Below are 26381 nucleotides of genomic sequence, written 5' to 3' on the forward strand. Positions count from 1 at the left end.
ATGAGGCAGGAAGTGAAAAAATAACCATCTCTCACAAACACTACTATAGTTTAGATCTTAAATGTTCCCTAAGGTCCTAGTATTAGAAGGTAGTGGAAACTTTAAGAGATGGGGCCAAATGAGAAGTTTTGGGTCATTGGAGCTGCGCTCTTAAAGGATATTGTGGAATACCAGTCTCTTCCCTCTTCCTGTTTCTTTTCTTTTCTTTTTTTTTAATTATTATTCCAGCTATGAAGTGATGGGCTTTGCTCCAACCTACGCTGTCTCCCCACTGGTCCAAAGCAGTGGGGTCAGTCAATTATTTACTGAAAACTCTAAAACCATCAGTAAAATTAAACCTTTTCTCTTTGTAAGTTGATTAACTCAAGTTATTTGTCACAGTATTGGGAAGATGACTAACACAAACACACACAAGCTAAGAGTACAATTCAACTTATATTTTGGATCTTCCTAGTCCTTCAGATTTTTCTAAGCCTAATGAAACCATCTGAACTGTTTGATGTAGGAGAAAAACAACAACTTATATCAGGAGATGAGCAAGCTGAAATTCAATTCCTATTCTGCATGCCCCTACTTGTGTTTTCTATTCCTTAAGGAATTATTATTCCTAATAATTTCATCCCTTCTGAAATAGTTACCCTAATATAATAAAAACATCTTTTTATTTGCTAATAATCCTGTTCCAATCTTTGAGGAGGATGGCTGTCTTTTAAAGAGGGCTCTCTCGATGAGGCATGTGGCAAGGGAAACCATGCAAATGAGGAAATAGAAGCAGGAAAGGAAATAAATTTCTTTGCATAAGCAAGTTGTAATAGATTGAGTGACCTTGAGATTGAGATCCTACCAAGTGCAGACTGAAATTACAGTGGTTTGTGTGAAGTATGGTACAGAGAAAAAGAAAGAAACCTTTAGAAAGAAGCAACTACTCTCTGGGTCACACCATGAATACCACTCAGGACAGTAAATAGAGGGCTTCAGAAGCACAAAGTCCTCCAGAGTCATATCAAGTGTTCTGTGATCCCCCCTGACATGATTCTTCCTAGGTGCCAGGCTGATTACCTAGAAAGGCTACTGCTACTGAGAAGATATGACTTGATATGAATAGAAAATTTCATATTTTTTTAGCCAACTCACATTCATTTCTATCCACCCCATGAAACACTGAATTCACTTTGTTTCTGAAAACAAAGCTGAACACTGGAGGCTAAAACAAGCAAACATACAAACAACAAATCATTGTTAGTAGCTTAGTTCTGGGGATTGGGTAAGATTTTTCTCTGAAGTCACATGTAGCTAATAACTCTCAGTTTATATAGCATGTGTACCAGATATTATTCTATCTGCTTTATATATACCAATTTGCTTATTCTTCACTACAAATGTAAGGTGGATACTGATATTAGCTCCATTTTATAAACAAAGAAACCCAGGCTTATAAAGATTAGCTAATTTTCCTAAAGATGGTTAATACTTGGGAGAATATGATTCAAATCCTGAGCTCCTGAGTCGGTACTTTTCAGTAATAAACTACACTGACTATTCTTTATCCTGTCTAAAAATAGGTAGAAAGGAAGATAGACAGGACACGCGGTGCTGCAGGGTGGAGTGGAGGTTGTCGGGTGGTGAAGGGAGGGGACGTGGGTTCCTTGCCTTGTGCGCCCTGCACTCTGCCCCTCACTCGCCTAGGACGGCCTGCCTTGTTGGTGTACTCCCTGGCTACGCCCGGCAGAAATGCTTTGATTACCCACAGTCCTTTGCCAGATGAGACTAGTGTCTAGGGCACTGGTTCCTCATCTCACTTGGGCTTATGCCAAAAATGTAAAATTTGGTGTGGAAGCCCGAGCCTTAATGCTTCACGGTGTAGACCTTTCAGCCAATACTATAGCTGTTACAATGGAGCCAAAGGAAAGAACAGTAATTATTGAATATAGTTGGGGAGGTTTCAAAGTAGCAAACGATGGTGTGACTGTTGCAAAGTCAACTGATTTAAAGTTTAAATACAAAAATATTGGAGCTAAACTTGTTTAATATGTTGCCAATAATACAAATGAAGAGGCAGGGGGAGTGGTACCACCACTGTTACTGTACTGGCACACTCTATTGCCAAGGGAGGCTTTGAGGTTAGCAAAGGTGCTAATCCCATGGAAATCAGGAGAGGTATGATGTTAGCTGTTGATGATGTAATTGCTGAATTTAAGCAGCAGTCTAAACCTGTGACAACTCCTGAAGAAATCACCCAGTTGCTATAATTTCTGCAAATGGAGACAAAGAAATTGGCAACATCATTTCTGATGCAATGAAAGAGGTTGGAAGAAAGGGTGTGATCACAATAAAGGATGGGAAAACCCTCAATAATGAATTAGAAATTATTGAAGGCAAGAAGTTTGATCGAGGTTATATTTCTCCATACTTTATTAATATATCACAAGGTCAGAAATATGAATTCCAGGAAGCTTAGTTTTATTGAGTGAAATGAAAACTTCTAGCATCCAGTCCATCATACCTGCTCTTGAAACTACCAATGCTCACTGTAAACCCTTGGTCATAATTGCTGAAGATGTTAATGGAGAAGCTCTAAGCACACTTGTTTTGAATAGGCTAAAAGTTGATCTTCAGGTTTTGGCAGTTAAAGATCCAGGTTTTGGTGGCAACAGAAAGAACCAACTTAAAGATATGGCTATTGCTACTGGTGGCGCAGTGTTTGGTGAGGAGGGTTTGACCCTAAATATTAAAGATGTTCAGCTTCATGGCTTAGGATAAGTTGGAGAGGTCATTGTCACCAAAGATGATGTCATGTTTTTGAAAGGAAAAGGTGCTAAAACGCAAACTGAAAAGCATATTCAAAAAATCACAGAGCAATTAGAAACCACAACTAGTGAATATGAAAAGGAAAAACTAAATGAATGACTGGTAAAACTTCTGGATGGACTAGCTCTGCTGAAGGTTAGTGGGACAAGTCCAAGTGAATGAAAAGACAGAGTTACATATGCCCTCAATGCTACAAGAGCTGCTATTGAAGAAGGCATTGTGCTGGGTGGGGATTGTGCTTGGCTTCCATGCATTCCAGCCTTGGAGTCACTAATTCCAGCTAATGAAGATCAAAAAATTGGCATAGAAATCATTAAAAGAACACTCAAAATTGCTGCAAATGACCATTGCTAAGAAAGCAGGTGTTGAAGGATCTTTGATAGTTGAGAAAATTTTGCAGAGTTCCTCAGAAGTTAGTTATGATGCAATGCTTGGAGATTTTGTGAATATGTTGGAAAAAGGAATCATTGACCCAACAAAGGTTATAAGAATTGTTTTATTGGATACTGCTGGAGTTGTGGAGTTGCTTCTCTGTTAACTATAGCAGAAGTTGTAGTCACAGAAATTCCTAAAGAAGAAAAAGATCCTGGAATGGGTGCAATAGGTGGAATGGGAGGTGGCATGTTCTAACTCTCAGAATAGTGCTTTACCATTATGAATGAACTGTGACAGGAAACTCAAGGCAGGGTTCCTCATCAATAACTTCAAAGGTCGGTGAAGAAAATGACTGAAGAAAAGACTGGTTGATGTTTAAGAGAATCACTATAACCACCAGTTACTGGTTTCAGTTGATAATATATAATGGTTTACTGCTGTCATTGTCCATGCCTACAGATAATTTATTTTGTACTTTTGAATAAAAAGACATGTGTACATTCCTGATACTGGGTGCAAGAGCCATGTACCAGTGTACTGCTTTCAACTTAAGTCACTGAGGCATTTCTACTACTATTCTGCTAAAATCAGAATTTAGTGCTTGCCTTCACCAGATGAGAAGTTCAGAACAGTCTTTCCGCAGAGAATAAGAATAATTGTGTACAAAGTAGAGAAATATCCAATTATGTGACAACGTATGTATGATAAATATTTATTTAAAGTTAAAAAAAAAGAAAGGAAGATAGACAAAAATACAGGTTTAAACATATACAGAGGTTGCTGCATAGATTGAAATAAAATTTAGAAGTGGAAACAGGTGCAAATATGATATGGATAGTGATACAGAAATGTAGACATAAATCTTAACGGGCCATCAGAGAAAAGTTGTATAAAAAGAACTGTGAGGAAAAGGTGCTAAGAAATGCAGAAAGTTGCCATATGTTTCTTCATTCAGAAGCTTGTTTTCATATTTGAGACTTTGTATTTCTTTTCATTTTTGTGCAGAAGAATGGAAAACAGAGTTTTGCAGGATACCAAGTCTAACTTTTTATGATTTAGTCTGAAAGTGTTGGAATTTGGAGATTAAAAAAGGATTAGGAAACGTTCTAGTTCTTATCATGATGGAGTAATTATGACCAGAACTTCTCTCTTGTTGTAAATGGAAAACTGGACAAAATACATAAATCAATAGTTACCAACACTGGAGAATATATAGCACAGAATGGTGATCCCTGAGAGAAGAAAATAAACAAGATTAAGACCAACAATTGCCCCAGTATTCTCTCAAAAGTTGCTTTCCAGGGTGTATCTCAGAGACTGGAAACTCAGAGAGCACAACAGTCTTAATCTCATGAAGCTGAGAAGATGGAAGTCAGGGAGGCTGAGGCAACTGAAATGTGTGGGGCATGGTAGTGATGAGGAAGAATCTGCACAAAGAAATAGATCCATCCAGAAGACTTCCTCAGGGTCATGAGGCAGCAGCTGAATACTTAGCTGCAAGGGTATACGGTGAAGGTCTAGGAGGTCCTCATTGAATGCCCCAGGGCAATCAATGAAGGTCTAGCCAAGAGGTAAATACGCACACTTCAATCCTTAACAAAACTTGCAAAGTACAAAAAATACCAAGTCAGTGTGCAAATAATTTGCCTATCTACCAAAACAAGTTTGCATTAATTAAAGGAAGAAAAAAAATACAGATACTCAACATCATAAAAATCTCCAACTTCCAAGCAAAAATTACTATACATGCAAAAATAAAGTAAGAAATTTTACCCATAATCAGAATCAAAATGATCAATAGAAACAAATATAGAAATGATAGTGGTAGTGAAATTAACAGAGAAGAGTTTTAAAATAATTAAACATATGATTAAGGATAGAAAGTAGAACATGACAATAAGGAAACAATATCTATTGTTTTATATATTTATATATATATAAATATATTTTAATTGTATATTTTCAATGGATAAATATTTTTAAATGTATACTTTTAATTATACTCCTTAAATAGCTCTACTTTATTATAATAAAGTTGATTTTTAAAACAAAATTACCTATATTTTAATTTTTTCAACTTTAGATATTGTGTCAGCATTTCAAAATAAATGGAACTTCAAAGGCAAAAAATACAATTTCTGAAATTTTAAAAAATATTTAAGTGAGATTTAAAATAGATTAGATAAAGCATAACAAACAATCAGTAAACCTAAGGACATAGCAATAAAAGCTACCAAATTGACAAGAAAACAATGAACAACAGGAAAAATAAAAAATAAATAAAACAACTCCAGTGGCCTAATATTAAGTCCAACACACAAATATTCATCTCCCAGGAGAGGAGAGATTAGAAGAGTGGGTCAGGAAGAAAAGGCCCAAATACTTCTCAGATTTGAGAAAAAACTCTATTTGATGATAGCATTTCAGGAAATTCAACAAACTCTGAGCAAGAGAGGAATGAATAAATCCATACTAAGTTACTTCAATGTCAAGTGACTAAAAACCAACAATAAAAAGAAAATCCTATAATTAGAGAAAAAATTAAATGGGGAGAACTAAAATAAGAATTATCTCTGACTTTCTGACAGGAAAAATGCAAGCCAAAAGAAAATGGAACTAAGTCTTTAGGGTACAGAAAGAAGACAAACAAACAAAATGAGTAACCTGGTATATCCAATGAAAATATTTTTTAAAAAATAAGGATTTTTCATATAACCAAAATCTAAGAGATGTCACCAGCTATAGATTTGCATTGTGTAAGAATAAAATCTGTGCAAGAAAGTTCTTCAGGCTGAAGGAAAATGATACCAAATGGAAAACTAGATCTTCACAAAGGAATGAATAACACTGAAAATGGTCAATGTCAGGGTAAATTTTAAGAGTTAACACCATTAAGGGGCTGGGGGTGTTGCTCAGGGGTAGAACACTTGCCCAGCAATTATAAGGTCTTGGGTTTGATCCCCAGCAGCACAAGAAAAAAAGAAAGAAAAAAGAAAGTTAGGAAATGTAATTTTAAAGCAATAAATAAAATATAATTTAAATGTTGTGTGGTTTACAATGCACATAGAAGTACATGACAATAAATAGCACAAAACTATACCAAGAATATTCCATATGAATCCCATATGCTGGAATATTAAAAATGAGAAGAAATAGCTATTGTTACATGCAGCATGGAAAATTTCAAAAACATCATGAGAAAAAGAAACCAACACAAAAGAGTACACACACTATAAAGTTCTAAAATGTGCTGAACTCATTTATAATGTTAGGAAGCAAATCAGGTTACCTAGGGTTGAGATTAACATCACAGGGACTAACTGCCAAGGGGTCCCAGGGAACATTTTGGAGGTGGTGGCAATATTCTATATTGATTTGGGCAATGATCACATGAATGTAACATTCATTAAACTGTATACTTAAAATGGGATTATTTTATTTTACGCAAATTTCAGCTGAAGTTGATTATTTTCAAAGATCTCCGAAGATCCTTAACACCCGCTGCTCCATTTTTCTGGGGAGAAGCTAAAAGACCAGAGAGATTAAATGGTTTAACCAATGTCACATTGACCTTCGAATACAGCCGAGAGTGGTGCTTAAAAACCTTAATATAGAACACAGTGCCTTTTACAGCTGGGCACAGAACAAGAGAAAAAGAATGAAATGGACCAATTATCCTGAAAAATAAATTTATTCGCAAGAGACAAAAATGTTGAAAAAGCCTTGGTTTCTGTTTGTTGGGTTGTCAGGAAAACTTTTTTCTTGGTGCAGGGAAGGAGATCATTAGATCAATTTGATACAAATTATCATCAGCAATTAATTTTCCTCATTGCCTCTTCCTCTCTGAGTTCCAAAAGGACTCCATTCTAAGTGTTCTTCATGTAGAGAGTGGGTATTTACTCTTCAGCGTCAGAATCATTTATGATAAAATTCAAGTCAAAATAAGCCCTCTCATATGTCAAAATGTTTATGAGCACAGTTTAACCATGTTTGCAGATTACTTTAAAACCGTTCAGCAAAAACACATAATGCACATACTTAGTGTGGGAAAACAGGAAACAAATATGGAAAAGCTCATAATCTGTAAATTTGGGGAAAAAGTGAAATATCAGAGGAAGCTGGGATCAGAGTGGAAAGAAAAGAATGAGTAAAATAGAATTCATTCAGTACAGATGTATGTTCACTGCCAAAAATGTAGGAGGAAGAAGAGAATAAAGTGAGGAGAGAGAAAGAGACGGAGGAGAAAGTGGAGGAGAGGATAGGAAGAAACACAGGAGGGAGGGGAAAATGCCATGCTGTGCTGAAGCTGGAAGCCCTCCCTCTCCTTCTGATAAGTGTTGGGTTGCGCACACAATTCTGCCTAGAACTAGTAGCCACAGGCCCATGTGCTAAGATAAAATCGTCCATTTCCCAGAGGAAACTTGCCTGTAAAAGCCTAAATTGCCAACTGGTGAAGGGCCGTCTCGCTGCTCTTCTTGAAAACATTTAGAGAAATGCTTGGACACTTTCCCAAGAAAATTGAGAAGATGCTCAGTTCCCCGACTTACAATCTAGGTACCCTCGTAAGATTTCTCCAGTGTTTCATGTGAGAGCCCAGCTTTCACCACTGATGTATGTCAGCCCCTCTGGAAGAGAGAGCAGCAGTCAGGCTCACTGAGACCGAGGAGCACTCTCCTGTTTCTCTAGCCCCTTCTTTCCATTGCCAGAGTCTGTCGGGTCTCAGCCCAGCCCCCTTCCTGGGAAATGAAATAAAAGAAAACTCACCTTAAACAATAAAGCTGTCCATGGAGAGTCTGGAAAACGAAGACTGCGGAAGCCAAACATTGATAAACTTAATTAAATTTCTAATGAAAACAGAGGCAGCCTGTAGTGATTACTCTCTGTAACTGAGACTAATATTCCAATTAGGCTAATTCATCCCCTGATGCTCTAAACATAGTTATAGGTTTAATCCATATTTCTTTCCTCTTGTCAACAATAGATTTCCATCATTTTTGAAGCTCGGATTTCAGCATTAAAAGCAGCAGCTCTTTTCTCCTCTGGTTGATGCCTGCCTGGTGCCTGCATTACAATGGGGTTGGTTTTCTCTCCTTTTCCTTCTCTAAGGTAGTGTGAATTTTCAGAAGCACGATTCCGGGGACCCTTAATTTTGTCCCCTGTCTCACTGCAAAGTTAATCTTCCTCCAAAATTTAAAAATAAAATAAATACAACCAAGGAAGGGTTTTATTCTTTCTACTATCCTTAAATGGAGATATATAACCATAAACCAGGCTGAATTTTTAACATAACAGAGCCAAATGTACCCAACAGAAAGCATGAGGGATCCCACAGGGAGCAGAGGTCCAAGGTTACCCCACTAGAGTCACCAAACAGAACAGCATGGAAGGAGGAAGGATGACGAAGCAGGCAGGCCAAGTTTACATCTCAGCTGCTCCACTTACTATCTGCAGAAGTTACTCCACATTTCTGAGCTCGTGTTTACTCATGAGTAAATTGAGAATAATAACAGTTTTCTCAGGTTCTATTTGTGCGTCAAATGAGACAAGAGAGCTTCTGTTTGCTGTCGTTGCTTCTTCTTATATGTCTAGAACAGTGAAATACATCTTACGTACATTATTTCAGTTAATCCTCAGAACCGCTTTGAGCAGAGGAACTCACAGTTCACAAAGCCTAGTCCAAGTTCACAGGCAGAGCTGAGAGGAGGACCCAGGCTGATTCCTAGATCTGTTCTGTCCTTGACCAATAGCTGGTTGATATGTTCAATTATAAGAAAGATTAAAACTGCACACTATTTTTTAAAACAGTTTCATTACCTTTAGTTAAATACATTTACTCTAAGTGATCATTCAAAAAAAAATTGTCAAACATGAGTCTTCCTCAATATGCTTTAATGAACACATAAAAGTCATTTGTAATGAGCACATTGTTTATATGTCAATGGGATTACAAAGTGCTCGAAAATAGTTTGTTTTCTTAATTAGATTAAACAGGCTTCCTGCAATCTCCCTTATTTTATTGATTTACTTAATGAAGTTTTTTTTCATAGATAGTACAAATGTAAATTTCAACTTGGTCTGTGAACAAATTATCTTAAATTCTGAATCAGTGGGGCCTTAATTAATGAGGCTTTACTCTACATCACTAGCGAGGCACAAAGATTTATTGCGTTCAAATAGTCATAATGAGGACAATTCTCCACATGTAGTTAAAGAAGATGGCCTTGCTCAGGTCACTGGAGAAGGAACTGCTTTCCTCCCATTTCCATTCAGGTCACCTGAGGTTGCAGATGCACTGTCACGCAGGGGCTTAGGAAGAAGGAAGGCATTGGAATTAAGAGGCATAAGCAACGAGCAAGACCCTGCAAGAAGGAAGGGCTTGAACCAAATAAGCACCAGAAGCTACCCCAGCAAGCGCTTCCTCTGGCTCAGGGACACCAGAAATAGGAACACAGTGGAGCCATCAGTGGCTCTGGGCACAGTGTTAAGCCATAAAATTAAAGCAAAGGTATCACAGGATGCTGGTCAGAAGCCAAGTACCAAGGTGAGCAATAACATCCTTGCAATTTTAGGGGATAGCTGAAGTAAAGGCACAGAAAGAAGGCAGAAGTATAAAGATAGAATTCCTCTCTGAGTGTGCTGGGGAGTCCCAGTTGCAGTGGCTCCTGAGAGTGGCCAATGTGGGGCCTCTCCAGTTCCAAATTATCAGCCCCACCCTGGCAGGATCACCTTCTGGGGAACCTTGGAGGCAGCAGGAGCAACGCCAAATAATCTAGAAACTCAAGACCTCCACTCCTCACCTGTGGGACTATGTCTAAGGACATTGTCTGAAACCATTGTCTGGGGACACTGGTAGGAAAAAGGTATAAGTCCAATCATTTAGAGAAAGACAAAAACCATTAAATTTTTTACAAGCAGTATTTAATCCCCCACCACCAAAATGTACAAGTAAATCATTTTAGGTTTGAGGATGTGAAAGCATATTGCACACCCAGACTGAGTCTAGTTAGGAAACTGACACCAGAGCCCACACAGTGGGCTGCTGACATACTCAGTGACTATGCAATTGAGGAGGAATGCTGTGATTTTATGGGTGCCCCCAAAGTTCATGTGTTGAAAATTTAATCCTCTAATTGATATGTTAATGGTATTTGGAGGTGAGACCCTTGGGAGGTAATTAGAATTAGATGAGGTCTTGATAACATTGATGACTTGATAAGAAGAGGAAGAGAGACATGAGCTTGCTCAGTCTCATCATGTGATGCTTTCTGTCATGTCATGATACAGAAAGAAGACACACACCCCTACCTCAGATGCTGAGCAGAGGCAGGTACCATGCTTTTAGACTTTCCAGACTTCAGAATCATAAACTAAATAAATCCTTATTATTTATAAATTACCCAGTCTAAGGTATTTTATTATAGCAACAGAAAATGGATTAAGACAAGAGATCAAGGTTCTGAAAGGGAGAAGACTCAGACATATTTGAGGAGCCAGTGAATGACTATGAGCAGGCACAGCCACCTTCAGGAATCCTGTGTATTAATGGAAACTTATAGTGTTCACAGACAACTGTAATCAGAGAATTATAAGTGACAAGTCATTGTTATAACTCAAAGGCAAAGGTTTGACCCAATCCAACAAAGAGTTCTTTGTCTTAAGGCAGGGTCCTGGTCCAAGTGTGCACAGACCTAACCTTCTTATATGAAGCAGGGAAGTGATACCTGCATTCAATGAATCCTACTGATTCTAACTAAAGCAAAATGGGATTATAGGAAGTCCCAGCAGGAGTGTACCAGAGAGCATATTTCTAGACATGGAAAGGTGCTGCCATCTCCACCCCTTGGGGTAATGAAGGCTTAATGAGAATCAATACTGAATAGTGGTAGAGAACTTGAGTTCCATTGTCACTCAGACCTAATATCCTTGTTCTGCCAATAGTCATTAGCTAGATGACATTGGATAAACAACCTCTCAAAGCCCTGTTTCCCCATCTATAAAATGGTGATACTAAAAATAGTACTTGTTTCCATAAAGTTGTCATAAGGATTAAAATAAATTATGTATACAAAATGCTTAGCCAAGTGCCTGGCACACAGTGCTCATAAATGCCAGCTATTATTATTATTGATGATTTTCAAGACTCTTTCATGTTCACAGATTCATTGGAATTGGGAAAACCTAAGTCCAGGTTCAGCATACAAATACAAGATCATGTGTGAGACCATGTCAGAATTGTCTCAGCAATGTCTCTCCTTGTTCCATTCCTCCAATAAGAGCTGGCAGGCCTAGAGATAGCATGCCAGTGACCATTTCATGTTTCCTCTCCCCAGGAGGAAAAGAAAAGTAGTGAGGACATCAATCACTGAACTTCAAATTTTTTCAACAAGTAAGCATAATAACCTTATGTTTTGAGAAGTCTCATGGTGTAGCTGCTGAGAAAACACAAGGGAGCAAACCCAGTTGGCCTTTAGAGATTCTAAGTCCTTACCTTCTCCGTACTTACAACTTAGCAGAATTTAGAACAGGTCCCTTAGGCATGTCCGTTGACACTTACAAATAACTGACTTATGTTGTAGCTATTTTTAGGTAAGCATGCACTGTCTCCCTAGCATATTGTAAACTCCTTGAGGACTAAAACTTTGACTTATGTTCTCTTTGCTTTCCCTAGAGCATCTAGAATGGTGTTGTGTGCATAAAATGTGCCAATAAATATGAATTGATTCATTAAGAGAGAGACTCAATATTCAGAAAAGAAATGTCATTTCAGTGAGACTAAGGGCAACTGTGAGCCCTTTGGCTACCTATCCCTAATATCTCCAGGTAATTTTTGCATGTAATTTAGAATTTTATGTTTGTAAGCAGGAATACTCAGGGAGCTGATCCAATGCCTCACCCACTTGTACTTCAGAATAACACACAGCCAAAAGGATGCCTAATAAGCTTAATGCTAATGCCCTTCAGGCCTAGAGTACTCAGTTGCTAATTAGGGGACATTGGTTTCCCCACATCCCAGAGATACCAAGAGAGAGAATAGTACCTTTGAATGTTGACAGAGAAAGATCAGTTCTAGGAATCTCTAAGCCAAAGGTATAAATGACATGATCAGTAACTCAAATGGCAATGGACTCTGTGCCTGCATATGGGTTTAGAACTGTTGGCTGCAGAGCAGAAAAATAGGTGGGCATCAGGGACCCTGTCTAAGTCCAACATGATGAATTTATTGTTATTCTCTTTTACCATAGACTATGTAAGTAAACCCAGCACCAAAAGCAAAGTATCAAATAAAATTAAGCACCTGAGAGTTGAAATTTTTAAAAGAGCCATTTGGCAACTTCTATTACTTGCTTGTTGACAGTGTAAACTTTGCTTGGCAAGTTGAAAAGCTATACCAAACAAATCCTATCTCTGGCAATTAGAAGCACTTAAATAAGCTAATATAATCAATTATGTCTTTTAATTTGCCAGACAGCATTTACAGGGTTTAATTTTCTGCTGCTACACCTTCCAAATTATCTTCAGGTGGTGTTTGGAATCTAATAGGAAAATGTATTACAGTTGCATCAATATTATCTATGCTAAATTCTTCACACACACTTCTCAGACCAACATCATTTGTATCCCATACCTAGAAATAAAATACTTCTATAATGAAGAAGAAAAGTCATATCTCCTTAACTTTTCTATTTCACAATACTCTTATCATCCTTCTTTGCCCACAAAGTCATATAAAAATTATTTGCAGTAATAATAGGCTCCAACTGTACAAAAATACTATGTACAGAAAACACATAATCCAAAAATAACTGCTTAAGAGATATAAATTAGGAGACTGAATTTCTTATCATGGAAATTTATTATTCCTTATCATTTGGCAAAAAACATTCCCTAGTAGAAAAATAATTAAACATATAGGATTTCAGTTAACAGAAGGCAGATATGCAGGTGTCTTTGATTGCCTGTAATCCTTAAAGAACTAATTTCAATTAGGTTATTATATTTAAAATATTATAATGGTTTCAGAAATAATATGGGATGTGGATAAAGGTCAGTTGTCCCACACAAAAAGGAACCACTTCACACAGGGACAAGCTCCCCAAACAGTTCCATCTCTATATCTGAAAAGTATTAGAACACACATAAAATAAACAGTGGGGCTCCCCTAAGTGTCATCAGGAATAGGCAGCCATATAAATATGAAGTGCAACCAGGTGGTGTTAGAACAACAGAAGATTCTGGTACTATTAAAATGTTTCTGATAAAAAAAAGGAAAGTAAGACTTTATCAGTGTTTCTCCAGTTCTTTTTGAAGAGAAGAAAGGACCCATATATTTAGCATGAAAACAAAAAAGCATTTAAGTCCATCAACGGATGTTTTATTGAGTAAAAAGGACAATTCTCAGGAGCCCACAACAGTCATCCATACCATCTCCAGAAGATTTCTCAAGTGTCTTTGCTAAGCCTGAATTAGTTATCAACGGGTGGCTTGTTAAATTTTCCTAGCATCCCACTACCAGAAATAAGTTGCCCTAGAAAAGCCTCAGAGAACATTTAAAAACAGCTTGAAAGACAAGACGTTATAGAGGTCCAAGCCCTGAGTTCTAGTATCATTTTGTCACTATTAATCATGTGACCCTAGAAAGTGATGCTAATCATTCTGGAGTTTGTCATCACTGAGGGTCCTTCCAGTTCATATTGCAATCCATGGAATTCTAATCATTGGAAAGCTATAGTCCATTTCCCAAGTTACTTTTTTTTATATTAATTGAACTCAGTCTTTGGTGAGTTTCCTTAGTGAAAGCCCACCCTTCCCTAAGAGTCTTGTCGCCTTCTGAATACACTGACAAGATGAAGTTTCTGAACCTAAAACAGTGAAACATGGGACAGACACCATAAACCAAGCCTCAGGGAATCCCTCAAATTAGTCAGGGATTTGTAGAAGGTGTTTAATGTAAGTTGTATATCCTATGATCTATAAAGAGCACCATTTTCGAAGACACTGGTAACGTATATAAGATGTTAAAAACTAAGAAAAAGTATAAAGAGGAAAATAAAATAATCCTTTCTTCCATCACCCAGAGATAATCACCATTAATATTTTGTATGTACTATGGGTACTTTGCTATGTAGAGTTATAGACTCCTTTTTAAAACACAAGTTGGGATCTGCTCTATGAATTCTCTCTCTATATTTTTTTTACTTAATGTCATAACCTTTTTCCTACAGCATTAAAAAAATTCTTTGAGATCATTATTTTTAATGACCACATAGTAGTTTGAATATAGATGAATCATAATTTATTTAACTAATTCCCTATGATTTGACATTTAGGTTGTGCTCATTGTTAAATTTTATGAAAAAAATGCTCTGATAAATATCATCATACATAAATCTTTGGGCAGTCTCTGATTATTGCCTTAAGATAAATTCCCAGGCATGGAATTACTAAGTCGAAGGATATGAATGTGTTTAAGATCTTTTTGAAACATTTGCCAAATTACTCTCCAAGAGACTTGTACCAGTTTATAGGCCCACCACCCATGTTGAAAAGTGACTAAGCATTTTAACATGCTTGGTATAGCTAAAGAGCCCTTATTAAAGAAATGCATGATTTTAAATGGCATGCAACATACAGTCTATCTTATTCTCACATGGGATGATTTTGAGGGAAATTGAAGTCAGGTGAATTCTTTTATTATGTGCCTTGTTTGTGCATTTATAGCTGTGTGTTATCAAAAAAAAATGATTTGAGGTATGCAATTCTAAAAGTTTATTGACTATTAGAAATTTTGTACCCTGATATTTTCACACCTATAAAAATCTTATTTTTATAAGTGAAAAATGATAGGAAAATATTATTTAATTTGCTGAAAATATTCCATAGCTAAATATACAGAACTAACTCTGTCCAAAGAATGAAATATATGTGTCTTTATGTAAAAAGCCAAATCCAAGAAAACACCTTGCAACTCATTTCTTCTCTCAATTGCTATGGTTACCAGAGGCCAATCCAGTACTAATATTTCCATTTTCCAAGTCAAGAAACTGAAACTCAAAATCAGGAAGTAGTTGAAACACTACAAAAGATCAATTTTAATTTTTTTTTTTTTTTTTTTTTTGTAATCTGGATTCTGTGTTGGCACCATCTACTACACTCTCTTAGGGGGAAAAAAAGAGCAATATTTACATTACACACATCTCTACAAAGAAAAGTCTTTTCCAAGGTGATGGACAGCTGGCAGGAGCAGATGGCTGGGAGGAGAATGTTCAGCCAGGGGCACTGAAGGACAGATGGGTTCCCATGCTCAGAGTCACTCTGCCACATGCTCAGTGGTCCATTGGCCCTAAGGGCCTTGAGTAGGTTGTTGCTATCATCTGGTCTAGAGTTTGGAACTGTAGAGTCACACAGACCCCAACCACAGAGATCAGAGTTGTTATTGGCCGGAGTGTCTAATTAGAAATGGGCCTGGTTGTGTAACAAGATCTTAAGAAGAATAATTCCATTGGAAATTGGTAGAAATTTGATCACAGTGCAATCTTTGATTAAAATGTGTTGCAGCATGTTTCTGAGTATTAAAATCCTAGCTGTTTCTCAAGTTCACCTTGAATATTTTCTCTTCTACCATGTAACTTTTGCTGCCTTAACTCTACATTCTACATGTCCTTTACCTCTCTCTACCTCTCTCTCTCTCTCTCTCTCTCTCTCTCTCTCTCTCTCTCTCTCTTTCTCTCTCTCTCTCTCTACCTCCCATCACATTTTCTGCCATACACTAAAATCACTTATGCACATTTTGTATTCTGGCTTCAATGAGCTGACAGTCACATGAGGAACTAACTGCCCTTTTGTCCCCACAAATTTCATAGTATTTTACAATGCTCAATAAATGCTAATAACTGAAGATGATAAGGTATCATATAGAAATTTTCTGCCAACTCAATTAAAAAACTGAGATACTAATCAACAACTCTCTGGAACTTTAAAAAATTGCCTAGGATGGTACAAGGTGAATTACTAATCCAATATATATTTCCCCTAAAACACAAAGCTTAGTCCAGCTTTAATTTTTTTTCAAATAAATTTTAAAAGAATCACTAATGGAAGAGATGAGAAAAGATTGATAGCTTGTTGTACTAGCAAATTCACATTCTGAGAAGTTTCAGATTTTCAATAGTATAAATATTATCTTTTCTATCCTTGTACAGGAAGTTCTAAGTGTGATATCTTAGCTTGGAAACAGTCTTGATAAGAATGAAGGTACTTTCCTTGTAAAAATTCTGTTTCTTATAGAAACAGTTACTATCTACCCCTTCACTTTACTAGAGACTTAGGAAAGTTTGATGCCTTCAACAAGAATCAACTATATCAAAGTAGATTTCTAGGAAGACATCCAGCAAAGCAAATATTTTAATTTTTAAATTACAGGACCCTTTTTGAGTATTCTCTGAGTGAGAACATTTTAGTTGATTATTAAAAATGAGATGTTTGTAAAGGGAAATACTAACAGTCTATGAAACACCCAGTCAAGCACACAACTAATAGAAGTAAGCAGAGGACTGCCAAGAAGAAGAAAAATAAAAAGGAAAAAGAAAAAAGAAAAGAAAAAGCAAGTCCCAATAATGCATGCGACTCTATTCATCATGAGTTAAAAGAAAGCTATGTGTAAGGCAATAACCATGGGGTCTTGAAACCAGAGCTGCCAGGATAGTGCTGAAGGGAAGTCAGCACAGAGCTAGGGTAGGTATGCTCAACATGGCCAAAAAGCTGACAAAGATTTCCTCTGGGAAAAACAAAACTATATTTGCAACAGTAAGCTATATTTATAACAGTAATCCAGTGTAAGATAGTTACAATACAAAATAGACCAATCAAAAACATTTTTCTCACTGAACACTCCTAAGGCTAACTCTGAAAATTTTTGGAAAACTGAAACCATCGTCAAAAAAAAAAAACAGTTAAATCCAATATCTCTGGCAAGGTAAATTGAAGGAAAAACTGCCATACATCCAGAGTCCCTATATGTGCTGAGAAAAGTAAGGTGACTTAAAGAAACAAAGGACTAAGATTCAGGACATATGGGTTTGGCGCTCCATTTGGTTACTAACCAATGGGAATATCCACTATGAAAGTGAATCCTTGGCTTTTGAATATGTCACAAGGCAAAGATCAGAGAACCTCAGAGAAGTACACACTAGCTAGCCTTTAGTACCTGCAGGGCTCTGCAATCTCAAGTACTATTACACACATCATATTTGAGGGATCATTTATGATTTCAGGTTTTCCTTAGTTCCTTTGCTAGAAAACGGTAGAATTGGCGGTAACTAGCTGCTGCCCAAACACCTGTAATCAGAACAATGTTTGCTCTGAAATAACAATGGGAAAAGTAGTTGGATATTGAAAGGAAACCCTTTCATGCTGCCTGTGTAATAATATAGCTCTCATTCCTTAATTTGGAGGTTTTCAAACTTCATAAAACTCCACGGTTCCATGGAAACTTGCCAAAATTATAGAGTAGAAGCATCTATAAATTGCTGATTTTTTTCATAAAATAAAGGTGTTGGATCAATTTTTAAAACACTTCATAGTCTTGAAAAGATATATGCTTGTGATGGGGTATGTGATCATCCTTTTTATTTATATTGTAAAGACCCAAAGTAATTTTAGTTATTTTTTTATTTATGACACCTGTCATGGTATAAGAGCAGTGCATTAGAGATTCCTATTAGACTATCTGTCAAGTTTTCACTTATTTACTGTAATTTTGGCCTTAAATATTTTGATGCTGTGTCAGTTGTTACCAAAAAAAAAAAAAATGATTGTTTTATTCCTAATGTGGTATATACCTTTTATAATAAATTGTTATTTTTGCTTCATGTGATGCTTTTTGTTTTGAATTCACTCTGGTATAACATTAATAGTTACAATGCCTGGCTTTTGTCTTTTTTTTTTTTTTTTTTATTGTTCACACTTTTTTCTTTTTTTTTCCAGTACCAGGGTTTGAATTCAGGGGCACCCAACCCCAGTCCAATTTTTGTATTTTATTTAGAGACAGGGTCTCAATGAGTTGCATAGCACCTCGCCATTGCTGAGGTTGGCTTTGAACTTGGGATCCTCTTGTCTCAGCCTCCCTAGCACTTGGATTTCAGGCATGCACCACCACTTCCAGCTTGTTGACCATTCTTCACATGCATGTGTGTAGTCATCTACCAAGTAAGTATTTGTAATTTTTTTAGATTAATTTTGCTTTAAATTTGTCCCTTTCATATAATCTGAGAGATTTTATTAAGTGAATTTACTCCACTTATATTCATTTTTATAACACAATGAGTAAAAATCTTTCATCTTATTCAGTATTATTGTTTCTGTCTTTATACTTCTGTTGTTCACTATCTTTTTCTTATAGTTTAAATTTTCTTAGCATAAATTTTTCCCATTTGATAAATTCAAAGAGTTATTGTCAGTTTCTTCAAGTTCTTTATAACTTTAAATTACATACTTCCACCTCTGTTTATTGACTTATTCAATTTGTTCAGTGTCTTTTTAGACTTTCAGCTATGAATAATGAGGAAATTAATATTCTTTCTCATCCTTCTAACTCCCCTCTATTGTGTCTCCCTGCAGATTTTTCAATTATGTTGTTATAACTTCACATTGTCAAGGTTTGTATAAGTTACATCTTCCTTGTAACCAAAACCTCCATCTCTTTTTTTAAAATGCACTTATGGTTTTAAATGGATTCATTGCTTACCTCCAGATCTTATATATTACTGCATCCCCATCCCTGAATCTTTAAATTTCATTTAGTTGGTTGATGGATTTTATCATGAAGTAATTGTTCCAAGTAGAATGTGTCAGCATTACATTCCTTGAAAGTTTAAGAATGCCTTCCTTTTCACATGAGAGACAAATTGGTATGAAATAAAATACTTACATCTACTTTTTATCCCTATAGAAACCTGTGGACATTTATCCACCTTATTTTTAAATTAAATGACGTAGTAGAATGAACTGAATTCAGACTCACATCTTCACCCTTGCTTTTTCTGCCTGAATTTCTATAGGATTTCTCTTCCCCTTGAGTCTACTAAATTAATTAGCACCTCAATACCTATTATTCTGTATTATTTTTCCTCTGTTGAAACAGTGTATTTTTAGGATAACAGATTTAAGAAATTTTTATTAAACTTGTTTTTCTTATTAAAATTATTAGTAACATATTGAAATCTACTTATTTTACATATATATTTCCCTCTTCTGCTATATGATCTTGGGAAACCACCTGCATTAAAAAACTCAGTTTTCTCATCTCCATAATAAAAGAAAATAATAATGTTTCCCTATTTCTCTACCTAATGAAAAGTCTTGTTGTAAATATCAAAAATGAAGAAAATGATGATATTTAGAATGCTTTTTAACCTACAAATTACTTTGTAAAAATAACATATTAGCCACAAATTGCCCATTGTACCACAAAACAGTACATTAATTCATAATAAGAATCAAGAATATGGACAATGACCACTAAAAAGGTTGCTATTATAGCAACGACCTCTACTGGTCATCATTTACTGAGAATTTACAGTGTACCAGGCACCATAGTAATCACATATGTTAGGGAATTTAATCTTACCAGTAATAAAATGAAATTGGTATTGGAATATAGAAAGATTTTACAAATGAGATGACTGAGATGTACAAAGTTTAAGTAATTTGTCCAGGATCATAGAGTTTATAAATAACAGAACTGAGATTCAAATAAGTGTGTCTCATAAAAAGTCCACACTTTTTCCATAGCTCTGAGTGAAGATAAGGAAAAGAGAAAAAAAATTAATTTCAATTCCATATTTATTCTAACTCTTCCTAATAATCTCAAGTTTGTTTATTGATTGATATTTATCCATGCAATTTAGGTATTTTAAACTATGGAGTTTATTTTTTTAATATTTTTTAGTTGTAGATGGACACAATTTCTTTCTCTTTCTTTCTTTCTTTCTTTTCTTCCTTCCTTCCTTCCTTCTTTCTTTCTTTCCTTCTTTCTTTCTTATGTGGTGCTGAGGATCCAACCCAGTGCCTCACATGTGCGAGGCAAGCGCTTTACCACTGAATTCCAGCCCCAGCCCTGGAGTTTGTTTTCAAAGAAGTTTTAAGTTCTCAACAAACTTGAATTGAAGGCACAGAGACTTCCCTTATACTCCCTTCCCCACTCACATGTGACCTTCCCCACTATCAACACCCAATATCAGAGCAGTTCACTCTTGGGGGCTGCACATTACATGGGTTCGGGCAATGTACAATGACATGATTCCACCTATTATTATATTATATATATTATATTATGTTATATTATATTGTATTATATTATTATATAGAGTAGTTTCACTGCCCTCTGTGTTCCACCTATGCAACCCCCTTCTTCTCTCCCTCTGGGCAACCACTAATCTTTTTACTGTCTCCTTAGTTTGTCTTTTACAGACTGCTATGTCGTTCAAATCATGCAGATACAACCCTTTCAGATGAGTTTCTTTCACTTCCTTGCATGCATTTAAGTGTCCTCCACATCTTTCAAGGCTTGACATTTGATTTGTTTTTAGCACCAAATAACACTCCATTGTCAGTGTTTACCACAGTTGATCCATTCACCCATTGAAGGACACCCTGGTTGCTTCCAACTTCGGAAATTATTAATCAAGTTGCCATAAATATCCCTGTGCAGGTGTCTGTGTGGACAGAAATTTTCAACTTATTTGGGTAAATATCAAGAAGTATAACTGCCGAGTTCTATGCTAAGAGTGGTGTCCTTTTATGAGAAACCGCCAAACTGTCTGCCGAAGTGGCTTCTCCATTTCGCCTTCCCTTCAGCAATGAATGAAAGCTCCTGTTGCTCCACATCCTCAGAAGCATTTGTTGTTGTCAATTTGGATTTTCTCCATTCTAATGGGTGTTGTATCTCATTGTTTTAATTTTCAATTCCCTAATGATATATGATGTGGGACATCCTTTCATATACTTATTTGTCATTTGTACATCTTCATTGGAGAATCTTCTGCTCATGTTTAATTGGGTTATTCATTTTCTTCTTGGTGAATTCCAGGACTTTCTTGCATTTTGAGGTCACAGTCCTTCAGAAGATATGCATTGATCTTTCTTTCTAAGTCTGTGGTTTGTCATCTGATTCTCTTCACAGTGTTTCACAAAAGAGTTTTTAATTTTATGAGTTTGGTTAACCAAATATTTCTTCCATGAGAATAAATACCTTTGTGTTGTATCTAAAAAATTATTTCCAACTCTAGATAATCTATGTTTTCTCCTATTTATCTTCTAGGAATTACAATTTATTTTTTGCTGTTCTTTTAATATCTCTAACTCTCTAAAAGGTGTCATTGACCTCCACCTAGTATAAACCTTATATTTCACTAAAACTTTACTTTTAGATCAAAGGTGTTTAATCAAACTATATATATATATGTTCATATATATTTATCAAACTCTCTCTATACACACACACACACACACACACACACACACACACACATGTTGTATGTGTTTGAGTGCATTCCGAGATTTCAATATATTTGAAAACATTTTCCACAAAAAATATCATGGAATAAAAGCACTTGTAGGATTAAAAATGTGTGTGAATATCATAGCAATGTCAAATTGTCATAAAAATTTGACATAATATTTACCATAAATGTTCTCGATTTGTAATGCTTACTGTATATTAGACCACCAAGAAACACTTCACAGATTTTTACTAGTGTATAGATAACACTTTAAATCTTTAAATGGTTCTGCAAGAATGAATCAGCAAAACCAAAAGTTTTTTTTTTTTTTTTTTTGAAGACTAATAAAATCATTATATTCCTACAAAGATTAAGGAAAAAAAAGAGAGGACAATGTAAGATGGATAAAAATTAATTATTATAAATTCTAGAGACATGAATAGAAGATAAGAGTATACATTAAAAAACTTTATGCAAATTGGATTTAAAAAAAAAAAAAGCCCTAGAAAAATGTAACTCATTTTATTAAAGAAATCAACTCTATAATTTAAAAGTACTGTCCTCCCCATCCAAAATAACAACATGAAAGTTCTATGCCCAGATAATTTTCAAACATTTGGGGGGAAAAAAAATAGCATTAATTTCCCACAAATTTATTCAGAAACTTTTTAAAGGAAGATTCCAATTAATTTTGCATGGCCAACATGACATTTATACCAAAACTTTATAAGGAGAATTAGAATTCAAATATAAGAAAATGGCAAACAATTACAGAATATAAAAATGATAATTCATCAGTACTAAGTGACTTGAATCTAGGAATGCAATATTAATTAAAACATTTGGAGTCAATTATTGTAATAAAATTCATTAACACAATAAGGAAGAAACTTCTTTTATCATCTCAATATATATAGGAAGTACACTTGATAAAATTTGATCTCCATTCATGATTTTTAAAAAGTTCCTGTTAGCTAGAAAAGGAAGAACTTCCTTCTTAATCTGATACCTGACATCTACAAAAAACCTATAGCTAACTTGGCGTTAGTAATAAAGATTTTAGGTCCTAAATAAGACATAGATGTCTGCCAACATGGCTTCCATTTAACAGTATACTTAGTATCCTTACTGTTACTATAAGGCAAATAAATAAATAAATAAAAGATACACAAGATGAAAGAAATAAACAAACTGTCATTTTTCACAGACCACATGATTACTATATAGACATTCCCAAAGAATCTGCAATTTGAATTTAATAAATATATTGAACAATGTTGCTAGACCAATATGCCATTCTACAAAGACAACTATTTATTCATATTAGCACAGTTAGAAAATAAAAATGTTTAATGATAGCACTAAGCATATCAATACAATTCAATACAATCTATCAAATTCTTAGCAAGAATTTTTTCTTTTTTGTTGGAAGTTGACATACTGATTCTAAAATCAGTATGAAAATGGAAAGGGTCAAAATCAGCTACAGCAAATTTAGCAAACTTAAAGGAAAAAGAAACACCTAGAACATTTTCAGATAATGTGCTACTGGTACAAAGAGAAACACATAGATGAATGGAATAGGGGAGAGTTTAGAAACATATGAAGATTCATAGTTTGTTTTTTAAAAAACAGACAAGGCACTGAAGGGTAGTAAAGAGAGTATATCTTTTATTTCAATATAATGAATTAATGGAATATCTATATGAATCAAATGGAAATTGACATCCTCACACAAAATGTACAAAATGCATTTCCTATGGGTTGTAGCTCTGCGTGTGATAAGTAAAATAATAAAATCTCTAGAATAAGGAATAGGAAAATATCTGCACAGACCCTGGATAAGTAAAGATCTCTTAAACAAAAAGCACACATAATTATATGAAAATATTGTTGTCAGGTCCTATTAAAATTAAAACTGTATTATAAAAATAGAGTATTGTAAAAGACCAGAACAGGATGCTGATAATCCATATCAGAAAACAGGGCTTGAATTCAGAAACATAAATAACATCTACATATCATTAAAAAAATAAATCTAACCCATTAGATAAAAGAAGCCCAATGTGCTGGCACATACCTGTAACTACAGCAACACAGGAGGCTGAGGCAGAAGAATCGCAAGTTCAAGACCAGCCTCAATAACTTAGGGAGGCCCTAAGCAATTTAACAAGACCCTGTCTCAAAATAAAAAATAAAAAGGACTAAGAGTGTGGTAAACTAACCCTGGGTTCAATCCCCAGAAGGAAGGAAGGAAGGAAGGAAGGAAGGAAGGAAGGAAGGAAGGAAGGAAGATAGGTGGGCAGGAAATTTAAGCAGGTAGTTTACAAAAGATGATATACAAATGAACAATAGGCACATGAAAAATTTCTTAATGTCATTTGTCATTGAGGATATATAAATTAAAATCATAATGAGATCATACTATATTCCATGAAAAAGACTACAACTTATAAAAAGATAGTGCTAAATATTAAAAATAATATTTAAATATTAACAAGAATGTAGAGCAACTAGAATTCTGAAACAGTGCCTGTGGTAAACTGGTACAAACAAACACTTTGGAAACTGTTTTGAAGGACATACTCAGCAATAAATGTATACATACTCTAAGACCCAGAAATTCCATTCCTGGATATATCTGCAAAAGAAAACTGTGTATAAATTATATTAAAATATATGTATAAGATTTTTCAACATAACATTATATTTGATGACTAAAACTTAATACTATTTTTGATGGTTAAAAGCTGAAAACAGCACAAATATTCATTAGGCGTATAATAGATAAATTAATTTTGGTAAGTTTATTCAATGGGATATTCTATAGCAATTAAAGTGCATAAACTACTGCTAGACATGATAGTATGCATTATTCTCATCAATAAGATGTTGAGTGAAATCCAGACAGAAAAAAATTAGACACAATATGATTTATTTTTAAGAAATACAAAAACAGAAAAAAAAAGTCAAGATAGTTATTTTGGAGGAACAGAAAGAGATAGTTTTGAGCCAGGGCAAAGCAGAGTTTTTGTTGTTGTTTTTATTTTTATTTTGTTTTGATTTTGGTACTGGGACTACATCCTCAGCCCTTTTCTTTTTTATTTGAGACGGGGTGTCAATAAGTTGCTGGGACTGGTTTCTGCCTTGGCCTCCTGAGTTGCAGGACAAAGGAGAGATTTGACAAATCCTAAGAATATTTTATTTTTTTGACCTGGACCAATGGGTCACACCACTATATTCAATGTATAACATCTGATTGAACTGTATGATTATAGTGATTGAACATCTTCATATATTTTCCATGTTTAGAAGTTCTTTACTACATGGACTCTCCTTTCTTTGCTGGCCTTCCAGGTTTGTGAGGGCTTCCTCAGTGCCATGATAATCTCACTTCCATTTTTTCCTATTCTTTTATTCTGCACATGCTGTTTTTGTTCTACTCACTCAAAAGGTGTGGAACATCTCTCTAGATTTTCTTTAAATTTCTGCATTTAGGAAAACTAGTGACTTTCAGTCTTTTGAATGATACATGACATCAATTCATCTAATAATTAGTAAGCCTCTACTTGATATAAGGATTACTTTCTGGGCACTATGAATATAATGATAAGAAAAAAATAAGATCTTTATCATTTCAAAACTTGAAGGCAATTTTAAAAAGTACGTAATATATAAATACCAATTCCCCACTTTGTCTATCAATACAAAAGAAAGAAACAGGGCGGGGGGGGGCAGTAAGGGAAGAATGGAAGAAGGATGGATTGTGTAGACAGAAATGAGGAGTAGGGAGGGGGCAAGGGAAGGAAAGATAATAGAATGAGACAAACATCATTACATGTACATTCATGTACATGTATGAATACGCAAATGGTATGACTCTACTTCATGTACAACCAGGGAAACAATAGTTGTACTCCATTTGTGTACAATGAATCAAATTTTTAAAAAATAAATAAAAATAAGTAAATAAAAGAAAGAAAAAATGGAGATAGTGGAGTAAGAATGGAAAGGTAGATAAATAGGATGACAGAGATGTAATCTGACCTGAGAGAACACTTTTATTGAGACCAAAATGATCAACAGAGGCTAGCCATACCAAGATCCAGAGAAAACCATCCTCCAAGCTAAGTGAAGTGGGAGACTTTGAGAGTTTTTAAATCTAAAATAATATGATTTGATTTTCATCTGTAAAAAAAACTACCTGAAAACCGTGGAGAGAATGAATTGTAAGGGGACATAAGTAGAAGTGGAAGACCATTATGAACGTGCTACATTTATGCAGGAAAGAGGAGATGGTTTGACTTATGATGATGGCCTTGGAGAGGAAAGTCAAGATAGCTTTAGAGGCAGGATCAACAAGATCTGCTTGTGAAGTTCCCAGTATGTATTGGAATGGGGAATTGAATAAAGCAAGTGAAGAACTCAAGAATGTCTCCCAGGTTTCTAGTTTGGTGAATAAGAGGATGCCAGTACCATATATTAAGGTAGTGAAAATAGGGGTAAAGGAACTTTGAGCAGAAAAATTAAAAATCAGGGGTTGGGAGGCTGGTTACATTTAAAATATTCATGACCTCCATCTAAATAGAAGTTAAGCATACTACACTGACACAGCCACATCAGTGTTTATAGCAGCTCAATTCACAATAGCTAAACTATGGAAACAAGTTAGATGCCCTTCAACAGATGAATGGATAAAGA

General features: G+C 35.2%; 1 pseudogene across 1 annotated transcript; it reads left to right on the top strand.

Annotated features, from left to right (window-relative positions):
- Positions 1–1740: 1740 nt before the first annotated feature.
- LOC306661043 (60 kDa heat shock protein, mitochondrial-like) lies at positions 1741–3438 on the top strand (annotated as a pseudogene). Its single transcript has one exon. The product of its transcript is annotated as a 60 kDa heat shock protein, mitochondrial-like (transcript).
- Positions 3439–26381: the final 22943 nt, after the last annotated feature.

Source organism: Sciurus vulgaris (assembly GCF_902686455.1).
Source record: "Sciurus vulgaris genome assembly, chromosome: 5".
NCBI classification, from domain to species: Eukaryota; Metazoa; Chordata; class Mammalia; order Rodentia; family Sciuridae; genus Sciurus; species Sciurus vulgaris.